We start from the raw sequence: 17,107 nt of genomic DNA, 5'->3' as shown, positions 1-17,107 counted from the left end.
CACGGCGCGAACAGGCGCAGTGGTCGTCGCGCCGTTTCCGCGGGAAAGCGGCGAACCACTGTCGCGGTTTACTAGTGGAGGGCGGTGGCTTTTCCTCTGCGGCATTGTGCGGCCGGGCTCGGCCTGACTTGCATGCTGGACTCCCATGCCGCACTCCCATGCGGCGACAACGGCGAGCCGCCATCTTCAATCGGGCTATGCGATCGCCCCGGCCCCGCCACGGCCCGCCACCGAGCCCCCGCAGCCCCCGCAGCCCCAGCGGCCCGACTTCCCCGACGGTAAACATTGTCCCGGGCCACTAATTGGACCCCTGCCGTCGAGGCGCAGCGCAGCGCGCCGCAGCAGCCCATCCACTGCGCCGTCCAGGACGACGACGACGGCCAAGACGGTGGCGGTCGATCCTAGCGGACCCGTCCTGTAAATTGGACAGGACGAGTCCCTGCTGGGTGAAGCTGGCCCGGCTGGCCCTTGGCCGAGCCCTTGGCTTGCCCCACGGCCACGGCCCGTGCACGGGGCGGAGGGTCAAGGAGGCCTGGGCCCTATTCGAGTTATGGCCCTTCCAGGCCTCCGTCTCGGTACTCCGCGCTGGGCGAGCTGGGCCACAGCGCCGCTTACATTGGGAAACTTTCCCGGCCGTCCCAGGACTATCCCTGCACTAACAGCTGCAGGCCCCGCCCCGCCCCGCCCCGCCCCGCCCCGCCCCGCCCCGCCCGCGGTTGGTTGATGACTCCGAGCCCACCACGCCCCGCAGCTCATGCAGATTAGAGAATGAGTATGGGAATGCTGGAATTATGAAGCGTCTCTATAAGGAAGTCCTGCGTCCCACACGCTGAACACCGCCCCCCTCCAGAGGGTAGTCGCTCCGAGTATTCTGTGAGCACGCCTGGAAATTCAGTTTTCGTATTCTTAGGAGTACTGAAGGCGTTGAGGGAAGTGTTTATCCACAGCTGCATAGGACGCAGTGGCCGTCCAAAGTCAGCAAAATTCGAACTTGGAGGTAGTTTGGTCGTTTTCTTCCCAGTCGGTCCATTCCTTATTTCACCCGCTGCCAGATCAGCACCGTGCTTTTCGATTACCTTGCTTCTATTGCGGCGTTTGGTTGGCATCGCGTGACCGAGGCAGGCGCTTGCCCGCAAAGCCATTCGACGCGGCTGGTTCTTCAGCGCCATCGCCGCCTTCTCGCTGCTCATCTTCCACTTTTTCACGCCGCTCTCCGAACTTTTTTCCCAATTTCCCATTCAAGGGCGTCACTGCTGGGAGGCGACGCTCCAGCCGTCGCAGATGGCCGACCATTGGCCGCACAGGAGAGCTAACCAGAGAGGAGAAACACGAAGCGGCAATGGTGATTGATTCGCGACAAATTTTGCTGTTTCATTCATTTTCCGCGCGCGGCGCTGCCGAACCGCAAACACGAAATGTCCCGCCACTGCTATTTCAAGCCGGGCCGGCGGAAGGCGCGCCGTGACAACAATGTCTTTGTTGTTTTTAAGAGACTCTGCCTGCGCGGCCTGCACACTGCACAGCCTGCGCACGGCTACAGCGCTATAAATAATTGGCGAGTTAAACGGACGGAGGCATTATCGCGTGCGCCACGTCGGGCCCGGCTTACACGGCGCGGCGCGGCACGGCACGGCACGGTGGCATGAGTAATCCCCACCAGGCTGCCAGGGCCTATCTATCACGGCCACAGCCAGACTAGTAGTAGGAAAAAAAACTAGTTTTAAAAAAGATTTTTTAAAAAATTAGGTGCCTTCATTGAAATGAGACTTCTTAATGATGTTGAAAAAACTGGTTCAGGTAATAACATCCGATTTTAACGCTGTCGTGGAAAATTTTGACTGAAACGAAGCTTTTGAAACCTTAAGCGAGAGAGAGAGAGAGAGAGAGAGAGAGAGAGAGAGAGAGAGAGAGAGAGAGAGAGAGAGAGAGAGAGGGGGGGGGGGAGAATATCTAAATCAAAACCGCCGCCGCCGTCGTGTACCGTGGGGTCCTGCAGGGCGTCCTGGCGGCGCGGGCTGCAGGCTGCGGTCCCGTCGTCGGTCTGTCTCTCTCGCACCCACGCGAGAGAAAGAGAGAGCGAGAGAGAAAGGCCCGCTGGCTCATTATCGCAATGCTATTCCCGTCGTCATTATGCGCGCCGCGTCACTGTGAAGTGATAAGCGGCGCCGACCATACACACACATAACTAGAAGCGACTATATCGTCTCTCACCCCCGCAGCTCGTGTGTGTGTTAATTCGGACGCGGCGCAGCGGGGCATCGGCTGGACGTGCCCCTCCGTCCGAGCGCGCCTCCAGCGAGCACTCTTAAGAGCGCCAACAGGTAAATTTCACAGCACTTTCCAAACAGATGTCACGCTCATGCCTCGCCTCGTTATGCATCCGCCTGCAGTCAAAGCTAAAGAAAGCTACACAACACTGGCAGCCGTCGCAGCCTGCTCGGCGAAAACATATTGATGCCGGTGCTGTAACCAACGTTGTATTTATTGAGCTTCGGGCATTGGAGGCGGCTTGTTGGCGTCGGCAGTGTTTCCTCAATCCTTTTGTGCTGAGTGCACACTTTTGGTTCCCTCCTCACTCGGGATGAGCACCACCGCGGTGAGGTGCGTCCGTGCAGTGACTGCAGTGACTCACGGTGTCGAGGAAGAGTGAGCCGAGCGGCCGAGCGGCCAGGAAAACAATTACTACGGTCCGACGGCAGCGACGGCAGCAGCAGCGGGGGCAGCACAACCAAAATAAGCCGATTCCTCATCACCGCGCACCCATTTCCGACGCTCTGCCTCTGTCTCTCTCGCACTCGTTGGCCCGTCCGGCCCGTAGGTGCGACAGAGACAGAGCGCCCGTCGTCCTAATGGCCGCGCCCATTGGGCCGAAGACGAAAAGCGCAAAGCGCGCGCAAACAGTGGCGAGCACTTCCGGCGCGGTGGTACTTCCGGTGGCGCGGACGAAGGCGTGGAGACAAGCGGGCAAGCCGAGCGGCAAGCAGGCAAACACGCCGCCCCGTTTTTGGCAAGGAGGACCGGTGTCATCTGGCGGGCCGGGCGAACCGGGCGGCCGATCCCGTGGGAGCGAGCCCCGCCCCGCCCCGCCCCGCCCCGCCCCGCCCCGCCCCGCCCGCACACGCGAGGCGCGGCGTGACTGTCACGGCCGCGGCAGGAAGCGCGCCCCTCGCGTGCACGGACGCCGTCCGCAGCGCAGCAGGCCAGCGTCGTCGCCCTGTCTCTCTCGCACTCACGGGTGGAGTCTCGTAGGCCCTCGGGGTGCGGGAGGGAGAGACAGAAGTCCTGTAGAGTGGCAAGGAGTGCAAGGAGTACGTGGTGCCGTTGGGTCGAGCCCCCGGCGGGTAGGCCAGCCCGCGCGACGCGCGCGTGTCCGGGTTGCCTACCTGCCGGGCGGCCCGGCCGGGAAGCTATGGCCAAGCAGGACTCGTTGGTGTCCCTCGTTCGCTCAAACCCGCCGAAAAAGGACAAATCCACGGCGACGCCCGCGCGCGGAGAGGACGCCGTGACGTCACGCCGGCTTGGCGGCTTGGCGGCTTGGCGGCGGACGGCGTGGTGCCGGACGCCGTGTCCACACGGGACAGCAGCTGTTCCAGCGGCGCGTCTGGCGCGGCTGGCGCTGCGCTGCAAGGCTGGTGCCGCTTTATGGAAGAGCCAAGGTCGCCCCCGCCTGCCGCGCACCGCGCCGCACCGCGCACCGCCCCGCTCAAGCAGAGCAGAGAGACCGGAGAGTCCGGCTCCACCCAGCCAGCGTGGCCGCGTGGCCACTCGCCCAGCCAGCACGGCCAGCACGGCCAGCACGCTACAGGTATTATCACCCTCGCCTGTCTGCCTGCCTGCTCGCCTGCCCGTCGGCCCACCTTCTCCTTCGTCCGACCGGCCCGGCCGCAGTCACTTAGTGCCTGCCGATGCACCCGAGCGTGCCTGGGCCCTGGGCGCAGCGAGGCACCCACTCGGCCCTTGCGCCCCGCCTCGCCCCGCCCCGCCCCGCCCCCCCCCGCCTCGCCCCGCCCCGCCCCCCGCCCCCCGCTGCGCCGCCATCAGATGGCCCGGGCCGGGCCAGTCAGGCCCAGCCAGGAGGCCCAGCCCTGCGGTCGTTCCCCCCGGCTCCTTTGTAGCCACGGCGGAGAGGGCCCACCCCGCCCGCCCCGCCCCGCCCCGCCGTCGTCGTGGGTCATGCGTGTCGGTGCGTGCATTAGCATAGACACGCCCGGGCCGCACCTTTGTTGCACCCTGGATGCACCTCGGCCGCGCCGCACTGCGCCGACGCATCCTAAATCCGCACTTCTCTCTCCCTCTCTCTCTCCCTCCCAGGTGGCGAGGCGCGCGAGGCGGTCAGCTGGAGAGACACCACGGACACGCAGTCTGATGGATGCACGGCCTGCCATTGGTATTCCAACGTCGGCGTGGCGCGGCGTGGCGCGGCGTCGCGGCGGAGTCCGTGCTGGAACTCGCTGGACACACTCGGGACGCCGCGGCGGACGCCATGTAAGGTGACCCCTCGGCCCCTGGGCGGGCAGGGCATGGCCTGGGCCCCACACTCGGCTGAGGTGAGGCAGCTAGGTGAGCCGCAGAGGGCACGGCCGGGCCGCACGCGCAGACCGCGCGCCTCGCGCCCTGGGCGCCCTGCAGGTGGGCCTCCGGGCCGTGAGACGACACTCGTACACTCCGCCTCAAAACGAACGCCCGTCGCACTAGTACAGCCCGCTCCAAAACCACGCCGTGTTCACCTGATGCCGTGCAGCACGCAGACAAGACCCCCGGGCTGTTCCGTCCACGAACCTGCCGACAGACAGAGAGAACTTAGTCCGGCGGTACAGTCACGGCGGAAACCGCGCGGGTAAAGCGACGCCGGTACAGTCCGACGCAGAAGCAGGCGGCCCGGTGCGTGAACGACCACACCCGTCAACGGCCTCCCCCGGAGCGCGCTCTGTTTGTGGAGCAGGCAGGCTCTGGCTGGCAGGCAGGCGGCCAGCAGAGCGTGAACAAGGGCGTGGGGCTGACCCCTGCACTGCGAGGCACGGCGTGGCACGGCGCATGCGCACCGAGCCAAAGCCCCGCTGACGTTCATTTCACGGAGTCAAAGGCACTGCAGCGGTACAGCGGTACACGCCGGGCCTGGGGCGGGCCTGGGCCTGGCCTCGGCCTGACTCGACACATTCGCACACCCCGCTCGCTCTGGCCGCCCCGCCCGACCCGGCCCGCTCTAAACCCGATGACGTACGGCCAGCCCTCGGCACCGACACACACACACATACAGTCACCGTGCGCAGGACTCAGGTGCTGATACGTTCTTTGCCACTGTTTCGCCAGCAGTCTCTCACAACCAGATCTACACGCAAGCAGCGCACACACGCATGGCCGCAGAGGATACACACACACACACACACACACACACACACACACACACACACACACGCAGCAAGCGCAGCGGCAAGTGCGGCGTGTACGACCGCGCGGCAGCAGCCCTGCGCCGCGCCGATCTCACACGTAGTCGTTATCGTCTTCGCACTGCTTTGCACGCACGTACGATCAAACAGATACACACACACACACACACACACACACACGCACGCACGCACACACTCTCACACACGCTGGATGCTGTACCGCGCCTAGCCCTGCTGCTCCTTACTCACACCGCACTCACTCACACACTCACTCGGACTGGAAAGGAACAGGAAGCGTGGAACGGCATCAACATGCGGCAGCGTGAGTCGTGTGTGAGTGTGTGTGTGTGCGTGTGTGTGTGTAGGTAAGAGTGTGTGTGTGGCTACGCGTCATATGCGATGTGCATCTCCTTTCGGAAACCACCACGGTAATGACGGAAACGTTACTGGGCCAGCCGCACGGCCAGCCACAGCTAGCCGAGCCGCCAGCTGAGGCTCCAAAAGTCTAGCGGCATTCCTCTCGAGACGCTGCCTGCGCCTGCCTGCCTGCCTGCCTGTCTGCTGATTGGCCGTTGATTCGGACCGAACGCGAATGCGAATGAGACTTTGGGAAGGCGCACAGTGGGCCAGAAGACCGGTGGAGGCGGCCAAAACTCTAGGCGCGTTTTGAGCCCCAGAGTCGCTAAATGGGACTCGAATCGAACGTGTGACCCCACCAATGGATTGCTCTCCGAACGAGGAATCCATTGTGGGGTCACACGTTCGGTTCGAGTCCCGTTTAGCGACTCTGGAGCTCAAAACGCGTCTCGAGTTTTGGCCGCCTCCACCCGTCTTCTGGCCCACTGTGGTGCGTGCGAACCTCGGCTCGGCAGCCTTGCCCTCTGTCCGCGGCAGAGGCCTCCGTCTGCGCGCGAAGTCTTTCAGTTTAGCGGCGAAGCGAGCTGCTCTTGCGGGACGTGAAATGAAAAGTGGCGGGGCGGGGCGGGCCGGTGAGCCACTCATCCGCAGTGCTGTGTTTACCTGCACGCCGCGCCGAGTGGCCGAGTAGCCGAGCGGCGGCGGCTATTTCGGTGGCGAAAAAATTATTCTGGGTAGCGGTAGCAATTACTCCGTCACTGCAGGCGAGCAGTGCTGCTCCGTCTCGCTCCGTCTCACTCGCACCCGTGGAGCGCTCCGTAGGGGTGCGTCCGCCGGGAGCAGGGCGAGCAGGGCCTCCACCGCGTTGGGCAAGACGCGCCGCTGCAGACTCTGTCTCTCTCGCACTCATGGGGTTCGCGTGAGCGAGCGAGCGAGACGGCGCGACGAAAACGACTCTCGGAATGAGTCTGCCAGACACGCACCCGCCACCAGCAGCGCGATCTAGGCGATGTAGCGCAGCGACGCCTCCAGCATTTTTATCGCGGGTCGCAGGCCTGCTTACACTGTAAGCCTTACCGCACCGGCATTACGTGCGCTACACTGCTACATCGCGACACCGGTCGTTAAGACCAGCAGCCGTCGCTCTGTCTCGCTCGCACTCGCGGGGCGTGCCGCGGCGGTGCGAGAGAGACAGAGCGACGAAGCGCCGCCGTCCGGGATCAGCTTTGCAGGAGCAGCAGGAGTGAGAAGGTGCGGGAAGTGCGGACCTTTTTGCATGTGGGGCTTCATCGAGACCTGGATCCAGACTATGACGTCACCTGAGTCTAAAACGTCTGACGGTCTAGATTTGCCGGCCTGACACTCTCTTTAAGGAAGTTTCCTCGTGTTCCCGAGCCGACTGCCCCGTCATTAGTCTAATCAAAAGACGATACACGCCGCGTTTGGGGCGTGGTGGGGCGGGGCGTGGTGCCCTTCACCGCCACGCGACGGCGGTGCCGCGGCGACGCCCCCACGCGACGCCACGTGCGGGCGGGGCGGGGCGGGGGAGGGGGGGAGGGGGGGGGGGAGGGGAGGGGGAGGGGGAGGCAGCGCGCCAAAGTTTGAAGCCCGGCGACGGCGTGGCGCGGCGAGGCGCGTGGCCGAAATGGACGATGATGATGTTAGATGAGAAGGAGGAGGGTCGAGCAAGGGGCGACGAGCGGGCACACTGAAAGAACAAGGGAAGCGGCGGCGCCTTGGCACGGCCGGGGTGGGGGCGACGTCGCGGCGATGTCGCGCGGGGAGACGGCCGCCGCCGCCACCGCGTGGTGTCCGCGATGGGAACCTCAGCCGCCTGCTCCCGAGAGGAGCGAGGGGAGGGGGGGCCTCCCGACGACGCCCATGTACGAGCGCGTCCGCGGGGAACACACAACACAACAGGTTGCCCGCCACTTTACGACGCGGCCGAAGTAAAACGCGAACAAACCGCCAAAGTGTGTGTGCGTGTGTGTGTCCCCTTCCCCTCCCCCGCCCCTGTTCGCGCTCGTCCGTCAAAGTGGCGGCCGGTCGCGAGCAGCGCGGTGCAGGCAGGGCGCGGAGGCCCGGTCCGGCCCGGGCGGCGCGGCGCCAACTCGTACTTGGCGCCACCACTACTGCTGCGGCAGTGCCGTGGCAGTGGCGTGGCAGTGCCTCTCCGCCGGCCGGCATTGCCGCGGGCCGCTGTCCTATTAATAGCCATCACTCTCTATAAATACGGAGGTGTCGCGGCGATCGCCAAACGAGCCACGCGGAAGGGGAAGGGCGGTGGCAGGGGTTGGCGACGACGACGCACCGCCAGTGGCCGTGCGCTTTCGTCGCTCTGTCTCGCTCGCACTCGCGGGGAACGCCGCAGAGCGCCGCAGAGCGACGATGCGTGTGTGCAGGATCGCGCTGCAGTGCTCGGCCGCGGCGCTGGCAGTGGCCTGGCACGCGGGGAATTCAGGTGGTGGTTGGTCCGTTGTCAGCGTGAACCTATACCCCCTTACCCAGGGTACTATTTCACTAGGAGGAAAGTACCTTGCCTAAGGGGAGGGTAATAATTCCCTAGGGATATCATACTCATGCAGGGTGGGGGGTAATATTTTCCTAGGGTAACTTTACCCCCTCTAGGGGGGGTAATAATCCACTAGGGGAAAAATACCCTCTCTCTGGAGGGGGTAAAAATTCCCTAGGAAAAAAATACCCATCACAGGGGGGTTATCATACACTAGTAATTTCTTACCCTCTCTCCGGAGAGAGGTACATGCCCACTAGGGTTAAGTTACCCAGGGGATCATAATTTACTAGTGAATTCGTACTTCCCCACCAGAAAAACGAGTGTGAAGATGAAAAAAAAATCCACAAGCAATTCGAGAAAGCAAGTCATATACAAAAAGAGTCAAAATAAATTCTTAACACAGAAAACAACTTGATTCACGAATTTTAATGTTTTCAGCACCATAGGTCATTTTTTTCTTAATTTTAAACTTTGCGAAATAAACGATGAGTTAGTCAGGTAGGTAGACGAATGCCCAAAACTCAGGAATGGGCGCCCGCTTTGGCTTATCCTTGGATTATGTAAAAATCCAATTAACTTTTTTTAAATTTGATTTTTCTGAAATTGCGTGTGGAACGTGTCTTTCAACACCTTAATGCTCGTTTTCTGGTGAGGGAGTACAAATGCCCTAGTAAATTATTAACCCAATTTTACCCTAGTGGCCATGTACCCTCTCAGGAGAGAGTGTAAGAAATTACTAGTGTATGATTACCCCCCTGTGATAGGTACTTTTTTCCTAGGGAATTTTTACCCCCTCCAGAGAGAGGGTATTTTTCCACTAGTGGATTATTACCCCCCCTAGAGGGGGTAAAGTTACCCTAGGAAAATATTACCCCCCACCCTGCATGAGTATGATATCCCTAGGGAATTATTACCCTCCCCTAGGGCAAGGTACTTTCCTCCTAGTGAAATAGTACCCTAGGTAAGGGGGTAAAGATACACGCTTACACCGTCACCCTAGAGGCGATGCACTGCGATGCACCTAGAATAGGCCGCGGGGCGGGGCGGGGCGGGGTAGCGGTCAGCCGGGGCTGCGGCCTGCCGCATGCGACCGCGACCGCGGCATGCGCCCCGCCCCGCCCCGCCCCGCCCCGCCCCGCCCCGCCCCGCCCCGCCTCGCCCCGCCCCGCCCCGCCCCGCGGGCTGACCCGAGCGACACACGCCGCTGGACGGCAAGGAAGCGGAGCGAAAGAATATTTTCCCGTCGTCGTGCCGACTCCCCGTTCAACGGCGCGCGAGGCCGAGCGGCGGCAGGGCGGCCACCGCGAGGAACAAAACTCGAAGAAGCGGCTCCTTGCCTCGCGGACGCGCTGCGGACGCCTTGCCGGCACGCACACGCCCGGCCCGCCCGCCGCCCGCCGCGGCGGTAAGGGTATTTTGGGTGAAGGTCGCGGGTAACTCACGCGCTAAGCGGCGCTGTTCGCGGTGCTGGCGGTGCTCGCGGTCGATGGGCCCTATGAACAAAGACCGATCTCCTTTGGGTCGCTCGAACAAAGTCCGATCTCCTTTGGGTCGCTCGAACAAAGACCGATCTCCATTTCCTAACCTCCCAACGCGTTCATTTTGAAGTCCCAGAACAATCTCTACGTCTTGATTCCACACAAATGAGTTTTAGATAATCATTCTCTAATATGTTAAGAACAAAACCTTCTAACTATTGTTTGAATTGGATGTCTTTTGCGAGAACCACAAGATAAATAAGCGGCGAATGCAGAAACGGCCGAAATGGAGATCGGTCTTTGTTCGAGCGACCCGAAGGAGATCGGTCTTTGTTCGAGCGACCCAAAAGACATCGGTCTTTGTTCATAGGACCCATCGCGGTGTTCTGACCGCCCCTGATCCCCGCGTCGAGCGGGCCCCGTCTTCCGCGGTCGGCGTGCCGTCGGCGAGCGAGGGTCGCGAGGACGTCCACGACGGCAAGCCGATGCACTCGCTGCACGCCCCTTTCGCCTTTCGTCCCGAAATAGAGGCGGCACAGTGGCGGCGCCCCGGCCCCACAGTGGGCCAGAAGGCCGGTGGAGGCGGCCAAGATCCCTAGACGCGTTATGAGCTCTAGCGTCACTAAACAGGATTCGAACCGAGCGTGTGACCCCGCCAATGGATTCCTCGTCCGGAGAGCAACCCATTGGTGCGGTCACACGTTCGGTTCGAGCCACCGCCGCCATTTAGAGACTCTGGAACTCAAAACGCGTCGGAAATTTTGACCGCCTCCACCGGTCTTCTGGCCCGGCAAGGCGGAACCAGGGCGGTGGAGCCAGGACGGCATGCAGTGCCACGACGAGTCCCTCAAGTGGACTCGCCTTCGCCACTCATTGATTAATCCTTGGGCAGCGCGGCTCCAATTGAATGCGAGGGCCGCATGCGGGCGCGCGCACACACACACGCGCACGCACGCACGCACACACACACACACACACACACGAGGTTGGGCCTCTAATGGTAATGGCAATGGAGGGTAGGCAACGCTGCCGGCGTGGCGCGCGGGGGTGCAGCGCGGGCTGGCCTACGCTGCAGGCGCTTTGTCCGGCCGAAAGCGGCACGCGGCACCGGGGGAAACGAGAAGGTCACGGGTTCAAACACGGGGAGGATACTTTTTTTTTCCGCGTGTGAGAGTGCGTCCCCGCCCGAGTGGCGGCGCCATGGCCTGGGCGTAGTGAGCCCCGCGGTGACGCGGCGCAGCGTGGCGCAGCACTGCAAGTGGTGGTGCCAAGCCTCGAAATACGCTCGGACCGTCACACCGTCACACCGTCACGCCGTCACACTGCAACGTGCCGGCTGCCCGGCCACCGCGTGACGTCAGGGCGACGCTCCGGCCGCGTCACGGCGACGTCGCCTCGCCTGTTGGCGTCGGCAAGGCGAGGCGAGGCAATAGGCGAGCCGTTCCGGCCAATCGCAGATTGGAGCTCCCTGCACTGTAAAAAAATTCCGTACTTTTGTACGGAAATGGTACAGAAAAATATAGTACGGAGGTACGGAGAAAAGTACGGAACGTTCGCCGTACTTGCTCCATATGAACCCATGTAAATGGTACGGAAAAAAAGTACGGAACGTTCCGTAGTTGGCAAGTGCGGACGGTCCAGGCAAATTATTGACCAGACATGTTCCGTACTTTTTCCGTACTTTTTTCTCACAGTGTGCCGGGCGAGAGGCCGCCAAGACCGCCACGCCGCCCCGCTTGTTCGGCTTGCCGTCCCGCTAGGCCCAAATCCTTGCCATTCGACGCGGTCCTGTGGCCGCCGAGAGGGCGGAACTTCGGTAGGTGTCCCCACCCGGAAGCGCGAGCCAGAACCCCGAAAGCGCCAAACCCGGAAAGCGCGAGCCAGAACCCCGAAAGCGCCAAACCCGGAAAGCGCGAGCCAGAACCCCGAAAGCGCCAAACCCGGAAAGCGCGAGCCAGAACCCCGAAAGCGCCAAACCCGGAAAGCGCGAGCCAGAACCCCGAAAGCGCCAAACCCGGAAATCGCGAGCCAGAACCCCGAAAGCGCCAAACCCGGAAATCGCGAGCCAGAACCCCTCGGCGCGTCCGGTCGAGATTGACACCGGGCGGAAGGGCTGGGCTTGGCCAGGCGAGGCTGGGCCAGGCGAGGCTGGGCCGACCCACGTGGCGGAAAGCCGCTGCACTGCGGTTATCTGGCGACGCGCTATCGGCAGTCCGCCTGCAGACTGAGAGGCGTTTTCGTCACTGTCTCTCTCGCACTCATGTGGCGTCCCGCATAGGCGAGAGAGAGACAGAGCGACGAAAACGACCCTCGGAATCGGTCTGTCGGCCAGCGATAGACCGCGACGCCTTCGGACGGCTGTCCTAAGCACCCGAAGCACCCGAAGCACCCGAAGCACCCGAAGCATCCGAAGCACCCGAAGCACCCGAAGCACCCGAAGCACCCGAAGCACCCGAAGCACCCGAAGCACCCGAAGCACCCGAAGCACCCGAAGCACCCGAAGCACCCGAAGCACCCGAAGCATCCGAAGCACCCGAAGCACCCGAAGCACCCGAAGCACCCGAAGCACCCGAAGCACCCGAAGCACCCGAAGCACCCGAAGCACCCGAAGCACCCGAAGCACCCGAAGCACCCGAAGCGTGGCGAGGGAACCACAGCACTGCCCGTCCAGCAGCGACTTCGCAATGACTTCGCAGTCCGACGTCGGGAAAAGTGCGCAAATCATTGACCGGACAAAGCCACGATGATGAAATTTCGAATCGATTTTCCCCTCACAGATTTACCGCCGGGGAAAATTTGCGCGCTCCCCGCCTGGAGTTCTCGCGGGCAAAGCCAGAGAGCTGCCGGGGAAAATGACGACGAGTCTCCCTGCTGCACACAAAGTAAACCGAATTCCTCGGAAGACGGATGCTTCTCTTTGGTCGCGTCGCTGAAAGTCTCTTCCGACTGCGACGAGAGTAAACGGGGGAGGGGTTGCCTGGCCGGCCGCCACGCCCGGGGCGACGTCAGCTGATGCGGCAAATGTTTTATTTCCAACAGAAAGCTGAACTTGAAAAAAAAAAAAATAATGGGCCGAGAATAAATTTAGACAAAACCGTGACTGAAGCGAGGGGTGCCCTGCTGCCAACTCGGGGGGCGTAAGGGAAATTGTCTGGTGACGCAGGGTGGCCGTGAAACGCCGCGGGGAGGGGGACTTGGCGGAAAGCCGTCCAAGCAAAAAACCATTTCACCGCGCCACGTTGGCAGCACTACTTCACTTTCAGACAAAACTGTCGGTAAAAACAGATGCGAAACAATTTGAGCGCGCGACGTTGGCAGCACTAACTCGCCTCGAGACAAAGCTGTCGGTAAAACAGATGCAAAACAATTTGAGCGCGCGACGTTGGCAGCACTAACTCACCTCGAGACAAAGCTGTCGGTAAAACAGATGCAAAACAATTTGAGCGCGCGACGTTGGCAGCACTTTCCCCGGCCGCGGTCCACTAACGAGTATACTGCCTCGGCTCAAAACGGTATTAAAATACGCCGCGCTCGGCAAAAAGAGCGCACGACCGCCGCGCTGCCCGCGCGCTCCGAAATTGATCGTAAATTAAAGTGGCTCATGATTTGCCAAGGCGACGAGTCGGGCCGTTTCTCCGCGTGCATAGTGCCATACAGTACAGTCCTCTGCAAGATTGTCGACGACAACGCGCGATGACTCGGGTAGACTGTACTGTGTCGCGCACGGAAAAAAAGCCGTTGGTCGTCACGATCGGATGTACTCAGTTGTCGTTACAGTGATTGTGGGCATCGAACGGCTTGATTCTGACAACCAACCAGCGTATTTATCCTCTTACAACCCACTTGGTCGGCCCGAGCCAATCGTCACTACCGACCGCTCTGCTCAAGGAACTTCGGTTCTGAGAGTCGAGGTTTCACGGACCTGCCGCTTGGTGACGGCGTGCCCGTTCGCCTATTAGTATTTCCGATTTATGTTACTCAAGTAAATAATTTTCGCAAATAATGTTGTCTGTTGCCTCGGTAAATATGTTCTCTAGCCGTCAGCTGAAAGTTCTGAACAAAATATTACACTGAAGTCGAGAAGAACGCATTTTCATGTTGCCTCTCGCTGGCGTCTACGTTCGGTCATTAGGTTAGGTTCAGGCATGATCCCCAATCACTTGTCTTCTGCTCACTCGGGCAGAGGACGACGGTGCGGCGTCTTCGCTGTGCCGTCTCATTCATTTTTGATTGTGATGCCAGTTTCGGATCACAGTGTAAGAAACACTACATTTGCGAGGACCACAGACCAAGTTGAAACCGAGTCTGCTGAGCGTTGCATAGAAATTCCCCACGAACGAGATATCGGCTTAAGTGTCAGATGAGTTGGTTCTCTCAACCAACTTTCTAGTCGTCTCGAAGAGGCCCTAAAATCATACCTTCCCTGCAACTGATGGACGACGGTTCTAGGATACCTTATTCTTGGTTGTCACAATCAACACAGTCGTTCTGATGGCCAGCTTGTTTCAGCTCGGTGACATGGTTCTCACGATCAGAAATCCGGTAGTCCCCCAAGCTATCGAAGAAGATGGTCGTGGCGATCGAGATTCGGTCGCCACGACCACGGATTTTTTTCCGTGCGTTGTTCGACGTTATGAGAAACCGGTGTGTGCAGTGATAGAGCAGTTCCATGGGGAGGGCCTGCCGCAAGCCAATGGTAGCTGGCAGTTTGTCGTGGGTTGTGTTAACACAGGGCATTATCATGGGCATTACGGCCGGTATGACACTCGTCCGACGAGCTCTCTCCGTAGCTCAGTTGGTTACGACGCCGCGCGAGCTGTATCTGGCTCGGGTTCAACTCCCCGACGACTGTACTTTTCTTCTCATCCATCGACAACTCGGAGAGGCGCTGGCGCACCGAAGCCGGCTGTAAAAAAAATTAAGCGCACGCGGGCGGCGTCCCTTAGATTGTAACTTTATAACTTTGCAAGGCGACTTGGCACCGCCGACCCCCCGTCCGCGTTCTTTTGCGCCAGTGTACCCGCAACAGGGTGCGATGAAGACGCTCCGGGAGGCGCGGCGCGGCCAGCAAATTGAAAACGCAAACAGTGTGTGAGTGTGTGTGTACACTGCGGGAAACAAGCGGTCGATGCATGGCCGTGAGTAGCCTCGCGCCGACCCGCCGCGCCTCACCGCGCCTCGGCCCGGCCAGGCCCGGCCCGCGGACAGAGCGAGAGCGAGTGGCGGTTAGCGCCGAGGTGCGAACGGGGTGGCGCCCTGCACGCCCTGCACGCCCTGCACTCGTGCCCCAATAAACGAAACGAAGCCAGGACGAGGCGACCCCAACTGCAGGCCGTTTGGTGGCGGTCCCTGCCAGTGCCTCGCGGACGGCCCCCCTCGGCGACACACGCGTGTACAGTGTACACGGCCCAGGCCTCAGCCAGGCCGCGCGCCGCGCATTTAGTAAGGGCGTCAAACCGTGGCCTTGCCTCGCCCAGATCGAGGAGCAGCGAGGAAAGCAGATGTGTGGTGGACCGAGAACGAAGAGGAGAGGAAAGATAAGGGGAGGAAAGAAAGGAAAAGGAAAGAAAAGCCGTGAGCGTCTCGGCCGCGCTGGGCGAGCTGGGCGAGCAGCCACAGGTGGCGGCCAACGCCGGACTCCGCCGGCCCGGCCAGCAGTGCGTCCCGAACAGCTGGGGCCTGCGGCGTCCTGCCCGCCGCGATGCCTGTCCAGGACGACGCCCAGCCCGGCACTTCCGGGGGCTTTGAGCAAAGTGCTGCACAGTGTGAGCAGGCCGTGCTTTCCACGCGCTGTCGACCGAGCAGACTGAGAGTCGTTCCCGCCGCCCGGTCTCTCTCGCGCCCCCACGGGACGCCGCCTGAGTGCGAGCGAGACGGCGCGAACGAAAACGACTCTCGGAATCAGTCTGCTAGGTGTCCGTCGTGTCCGTCCGGCCGCCGCTCGGAGCCCTCAGGTGCAGCGGCTGACAAGACAGCGTTGCCTTTGTCTCCGCGACGTTCCCGCCACAGGCCAGCCCACGGGGCCAGCCACAGGCAACCCACAGGCAAGCACTCCGCTCCGGAAGCATCGTCGCTGTCTCTCTCTGGCCCTTTCGCGACGCCCCCCACGCGTGCGGCAGAGACGGCAGCGCGACTCTTCCGAATGAGTCCCCAGGCCGCCACGCCACAAGCACGGCGAAGCGGGCGAAGCAGCGAAGCACGGCCGGCGCCGAACGGCCGAACGGCGCGATAACTCGGCGCGAAGGTGAGGCGGAGGTGAGGAGGAGGCTCCGCGGAAAGTAGGGGCAGAAGGCTGCGAGGCTATCGCACACGCCGCGCTTTTGACGTCGGTGGCCGGCCAGCCACTGCCAGCCACTGCCAGCCACTCGGCGACGCAGTCCACGCAGTCGCTGCTGGTGGGTGGGTGGGTGGGTGCGTTCCGTTCCAGCCCGCCCGGTCAATCGTGGTCGGTCACTGCCCTGCCGGTGCGTGTGTGTGCGTGTGTGTGCGTGTGCGTGTGTGTGTGTGTGTGAGTGTTATTCGCGCGCATATTACGCTGTGCGCGCGCGAACTCGGCCGGCAGCCCGGGCAGGCAGGCAGCAGGCAGACAGGCCGTGAGAACCAGAGAATGCGCCCGCGTCAGGCAGACACCGGTCAGACACACCGGTCGGGTCGGGTCGGACGTGGTCAGAGCAAAGTCCCGGCCGCTTCAACTGGCCGGCCGACGATGGCGCGCCGCCCAAAATCCCGGTCACCTTGGGTGCGTTCACTTCACTCCGCGCGGCGCGGCGCGGTGCGGAGGGTTCACTCTCGCGCGCCAAACCAGACCCTGGTCCCTGCCGGTCCGTGTACAGTCCCGGCGCGTTTCGGGCCGCGGGCCGCTAACGGTCGTTATTTAGGCTCCGATCGAAACCTATTAACAGGCGGGGCAAACGCCGGACGGGCCGGGCTTGACACAGTCATCATCATTTCGCTGGAATGGCTGCGAATGGCAATGGCGCGCACTGTGTACAGTCCTTGTTGACTCAGCGTGCTTACCTGGTCGTTTGGCCGAGCAGAGATCCTTGTTGTCGCGGTGCTTCGCCTGCTTCGCGGTGCTGCTTGGCTGCTGGCGGTTACTGCGGGGCGCGCTGCGGATCGCCGTCACAGGGAGGACCCGGGGAGGGGCAGCTCTGCAAGCGCTGTCATCGCAGACGCGTCAACGGCACCGCCGAAACAATCGCGAGCGGTCAGCCCAACCCGCCACTGGCACAGTGGCACACTCGAACGCACTGTCACACGCACACACACACGCACGCACACGGGTCGTACTCCGGCCTCGCGGGTCGCGGTGGCGGGTCGCGGCTCGCGGGGCGTAAGCACACTGGTGGTCCACGCGACTCACACCGGCA

The 17,107-nt window shown here is 61.9% G+C and overlaps 1 protein-coding gene across 1 annotated transcript in view; it reads right to left on the bottom strand.

The window, feature by feature from the left end:
* Window positions 1-17,101, bottom strand: part of LOC117646022 (dnaJ homolog subfamily B member 6) — a 64,278-nt gene extending 47,177 nt beyond the window's left edge. The window contains exon 1 of the mRNA XM_034386646.1: window positions 16,755-17,101. The gene's annotated coding sequence lies outside the window, so the exon portion shown is untranslated. The remainder of the gene's footprint in view (window positions 1-16,754) is intronic.
* Between the last annotated feature and the right edge of the window lie 6 nt (window positions 17,102-17,107).

This window comes from Thrips palmi, unplaced genomic scaffold (assembly GCF_012932325.1).
Source record: "Thrips palmi isolate BJ-2018 unplaced genomic scaffold, TpBJ-2018v1 HiC_scaffold_19, whole genome shotgun sequence".
Classification (NCBI taxonomy): Eukaryota; Metazoa; Arthropoda; class Insecta; order Thysanoptera; family Thripidae; genus Thrips; species Thrips palmi.
The sequence above is the reverse complement of the archived record's forward strand: the minus strand, read 5'-3'. Positions and strand labels throughout refer to the sequence as shown.